The sequence below is a fragment of the Palaemon carinicauda genome, chromosome 39, assembly GCF_036898095.1.
Source record: "Palaemon carinicauda isolate YSFRI2023 chromosome 39, ASM3689809v2, whole genome shotgun sequence".
Taxonomy (NCBI): domain Eukaryota; kingdom Metazoa; phylum Arthropoda; class Malacostraca; order Decapoda; family Palaemonidae; genus Palaemon; species Palaemon carinicauda.
Window position 1 is genome coordinate 44,431,026 of NC_090763.1, and position 5,949 is coordinate 44,436,974.

The window sequence follows — 5,949 nt, forward strand, 5'->3', positions numbered from 1 at the left end:
CGATGGAACAAGGTGAATGGGTGTCTGGTGGATGGGGGAGGGGGGGGGGGCAAAATTTTGTCAAAAGGTGTTTACATTGCTTACGTAATGAATGTTTTCGACTCTTGGCTCGTTATCACTGGCCCTGGCGTCGGCTAGATCATTTTTACTCTATAAAAATTAAAACTATCGGGTTTAGGTTATTGATAATGCTGACAAAATTTGTGTGTGGTTGTAAAATATACATATGTGAACTTTCAGCTACATCCGATGCTTTAATAAGGAGCAAAGTCCAAAAAACCGTGTTACAGAGGCCCTGAATCTCATAGTAGAGGATATTTTATATACATGTAAGAAAAAGAAATTTACATATGAAGGACATATAATGAAAATGACAGATAAAAGAAGTGCATAAGGAATATCAGAATGGGTCCCTGGAGATTATAAAAGAATCAGGGTAAGAAAGAGAAAACGGTGGATTGACAAACTAAGAAAGTTTGTTGTTGTGGACTGGCATACCAAGATTATACGATTTAACAGGCAGTAGGGAAAGATCCTGTCCGAGGCCTTCGTTCTGCGATGGACTATTAACGGCTGATGATGGTGATATATATGTATATATATATATATATATATATATATATATATATATATATATACATATATATATATATATATATATATATATATATATATATATATATATATATATATATATATATATATATATACTATAATAGGATTATAGCTCCTGCGTCTGGGCAACAACAAAAATATTATACTATGGCTCGTGACTGGGATCCAAACATTTAATATTATACATACTATGACTGGCAAGTAAAGCAACCTCTCCAATTCCAAACTCACTTGTTTGCTTTTATATCAACACTGTTGCACTTTAAAATATTAATACATGAATTTTGAGACAATTAAATGACTTCCAGACAACAATATATAAAACACTGAATATCCAAAGGTCTCTTAAGTAGGCGTAATTATAATAACGAATAAACTTCCCACGGTTCGTTAACAGGATATGAACGTAACTATTCGAAAGAATGGTGATTGGAATTCTACACTCTTTACAGAAATAAATATATTCTATATAAAATATAACACTTTGGAAGAATTTACATAGAAATAAAATAAATCAGTAGAAATAACAAGACTTAGAGTAAGACAAAAATGTTATGATATGAAAATTATATAATTACTCGATTTTAAATATTAAATCTGAATAAACCTTATACTAAGAAAGGAATAACATTTATGAAAATTATACATTCACTTGTCTAACTTAAAATTAAACTGAATGCAAATATTTAGGTTTGACGCTTAATGAGAAATAGATAACCAGATCACAACACAAATACCTAACCTTCCTACAGGGCCGTTTACAAAAACTCGACAATTTTTTTTATAAGTACTCACTACGCACAGTATATACGGGGACAAAAAATCACCTTGGAGAGGACACACTATAGGTACTGAACACTTTTAAAACAATACTCTAAGCTGAGAGAGAGGTGAAATGGCAATCTTAAGGCTAAGTTTCTCTATCTGTCTATCTAACCCTGGTGTCACCTTAATATATGAAACCTAGCTACTCCCAGAAACCTCCCAGAGATTTAGGAAGCATGTGGTGCCAAGGATATGCGTCAGAGTTACCAAATATCATCCTCTTGAACTGTACTAATACCATGCCAGACGACTCTATCAGTCAGCTACCTCAGCCCACCCTTTGTTCCCGAAAAAAAAAAAAAAAGATAACATCCTTTCATCAGGTTTTTCGCAAAAAATCCAAAGCATATGGTACCCAAAACAATTGTGTATTCTCTCTCAAACATATTGCAATACCTCATAGAAATATAAAAGAACATTACATAAGCCCTTGTTCCTATCCTGTATGATCACATAATACTCTCAAACAGTTTACGTAAGACTTCACAGAAAATTATGTGAAATAAAAAGTTAATTCGTAAAAATAACGTAAATTTACATGTGCTATCTTAAAAAAAGAGTACAATGAAACTAACGATGAAGGTCATGTATAATTTACATAACATACTTACGTCTACACGAGAAGAGCTAATTTTATGGCTGGCTATTCATCTCTTCAGTGCACAAATGAAATATTAATGAATAAATCATGAATAAACTATTATATTTACTCTACACTAGACCAGCTTCGTAAGAATATATATACATCACATACATATACCGAAGCACTTCCCCCAATTCTGGGGGATAGCAGACAGCAACAAATGAAACAAAAACAAAAAGGGGACCTCTACTCTCTAAGTTCCTCCCAGCCTGACGAGGGACTCAACTGAGTTCAGCTGGTTCTGCTAGGGTGCCACAGCCCACCCTCCCCCGTTATCCACCACAGATGAAGCTTCATAATGCTGAATCCCCTACTGCTGCTACCTCCGCAGTCATCTGAGGCACCGGAGGAAGCAGCAGGGCATACCAGAACTACGTCACAATCGCTCGCCATTCATTCCTATTTCTAGCACGCTCTCTTGCCTCTCTCACATCTATCCTCCTATAACCAAGAGCTTTCTTCACTCCATCCATCCACCCAAAGTTGGCCTTCCTCTTGTACTTCTCCCTTCAACAGCCATTTTCCATTCTCTCAACATGGCCAAACCACCTCAACACATTCATATCCTCTCTAGCTGCTGACTAATTTCTTACACTAGTTCTCACCCTCACCACATCGTTCCTAACCCTATCTACTCGAGATACACCAGCCATACTCCTTAGACACTTCATCTCAAACACATTCAATTTCTGTCTCTCTATCACTTTCATTCTCCACAATTCTCCATACATCACAGTTGGTAGAATCACTTTCTCATATAGAACTCTCTTTACATTCATGCCCAACCCTCTATTTTTTACTACTCCCTTAACTGCCCACAACACTTTGCAACCTTCATTCACTCTCTGACATACATCTGCTTCTACTCCACCATTTGCTGCAACAACAGACCCCAAGTACTTAAACTGATCCACCTACTCAAGTAACTCTTCATTCAATGTGACATTCAACTTTGCACCACCTTCCCTTCTCGTACATCTCATAACCTTACTCTTACCCGCATTACCGCTCAACTTCCTTCTCTCACACACCCTTCCAAATTCTGTCACTAATCGGCCAAGCTTCTCTTCTGTGTCTGCAACCAGTACAGTATCATCCGCAAACAACAACTGATTTACCTCCCATTCATGGTCATTCTCGTCTACCAGTTTTAATCCTTGTCCAAGCACTCGAGCATTCACCTCTCTCACCACTCCATCAACATACAAGTTAAACCACCACAGCGACATCACACATCCCTGTCTCAGCCCCACTCTCACCGGAAACCAATCACTCACTTCATTTCCTCTCCTAACAAATGCTTTACTACCTTTGTAGAAACTTTTCACTGCTTGCAACAACCTTCCACCAACTCCATAAAACCTCATCACATTCCACATTGCTTCTTTATCAACTCTATCATACGCTTTCTCCAGATCCATAAACGCAACATACACCTCCTTACTTTTTGCTTAATATTTCTTAAAAATCTGCCTAACTGTAAAGATCTGATTCATACAACCCCTACCTCTTCTAAAACCACCCTGTACTTCTAAGACTGCATTCTCTGTTTAACCTTAATCCTATTAATCATTGCTCTACCATACACTTTTCCAAATACACTCAACAAACTAATACCTTTTGAATTACAACACTCATGCACATCTCCCTTACCCTTATATAGTGGTACAATACATGCACAAACCCAATCTACTGGTACAATTGACAACACAAAACACATTTTAAACAATCTCACCAACCATTCAAGTGCACCCTCTTCCTTCAACATCTCAGCTCTCACACCATCCATACCAGATGCTTTTCCTACTCTCGTTTCATCTAGTGCTCTCCTCACATCCTCTATTGTAATCTCTCTCTCATTCTCATCTCCCATCACTGGCACCTCAACACCTGCAACAGCAATTATATCTGCCTCCCTATCCTCAACATTCAGTAAACTTTCAAAATATTCCACCCACATTTTCCTTGCCTCCTCTCCTTTTAACAACCTTCCATTTCCATCTTTCACTGGCTCTTCAATTCCTGAGCCAGCCTTCCTTACTCTCTTCACTTCTTTCCAGGTCAGCTGCCCTCTTTGCCTTAAGAACCTAGCGCTTTACTTCCAAATTTTTCTCTCTATATTTTTCATACTTCTCTATACTATTACTCTGCAGCCATTCTTCAAAACCCCTCTTTTTCTCATCCACTTTTACCTTCACTCATTCATTCCAACATTCACTGCCCTTCCTCTTGCTGCCTCCAACAACCTTCTTGCTACACACATCACTTGCAATCGCAATAAAATTTTCTTTTACTAACTTCCACTCCTCCTCTAAATTACCAGTTTCTCTTACTTCCCTTTTTCATACGCCATTTTCAACCTTTCCTGATATTTACTTTTTTCCCCAGGTTTTATCAGCTCTTCAACCCTTACTAGCTCCCTTTTACATCCACCTACTCTATTCCTTCACTCTTTTGCTACAACTAATTTTCCTTCCACCAAAAAATGATCAGACATACCGTTAGCCATACTCCTAAACACGTACACGTCTTTCAATCTTCCAAACATTCTTTTAGTTATCAACACATAATCCATTAATGCCCTTCCTACTACTCTTCCATTTGCCACTCTTACCCATGTATACTTATTTTCATCTTTCTTTTTGAAAAAGCTAGAACTTATCATCATCTCTTGCTCAACATACATATCTAGCAGTCTCTCACCTCTCATTTTCGCCTGGTAGGCCATACTTCCCAATGACACCTTCTACCTCTCCAGCGCCCACTCTAACATTTAAATCACCCATGATAACTACATAATTCCTTCTACCCAGTCTTTCTACACACCTAGTAAATTCATTCCAGAACTCATTCCGCTCTTCTTCACTTTTCTCACTACCTGGCCCATACGCACTGACAAACGCCCAACATTCCCTACCCAACCTAACCCTTACCCACATTAACCTAGATGATATCTCCATCCATTCCACTACTTTACCTGTCATCCATTCACTCAGCAATAAAGCCACACCCTCTCTCACTTTTTCCCTTTCAATCCCAGACACTCTACCAGACATTTCACCAAACATCACTTCACTCTTTCCTTTTATCTTTGTGTCACACAAGGACAATACATCCATCTTTCTATTCCTAAACATACTTCCAATCTCACATCTTTCACTCTCTATCGTACTACATTCACGCACATTCAAACACCTCAAAACTAGAGTGCGGTGAGCAGTCACTCTCCCCCTAGCTCCATATCTTTGTCGAGGTCTCACAGGATTGTAGATACAGGAGAGGGGGTTCCCAGCCCCCTCGTCCCATCCCTTTTAGTCGCCTCTAACGACACGCAGGGATAACGTTGGCGCTATTCTAATTGTTTTCATGCCCCCGCTGATATATATATATATATATATATATATATATATATATATATATGTCATGCCGCAAAAGTCCAGCCTTGGTTAAGGAGTTGGGGCATGAACAATAAAAACAAAGGAAGAGGAGAATTAAGGTAGCTGGATGGGATTAAAAAAAAAATTATTATTTACAACAATACTATTTAACTAGAAATCTGTAAAATAGGGAACGCGATGGAGAAATTACTTAACCCTTAGTGACTCTCACTATGATAATAGATTAATTCCCAAACTGCAACTAGGGTCTTGATTTTACTTTATTTTGATATGATGTAAACTTTATGTGCCACTTAAAAGTAAGCATACTGGTTGTGATGTAACAACAAAAAATGAAAAATGCAATACTAGGTAAAGTTAAGTGACGTAGTCCAGTGGTATGCACGAAAATTAAAGCAAAAGGACAAATCACAACATGCAAATGATAAAATAAATCCATAAAAATAAATAACTTTTAAGACATTGAGG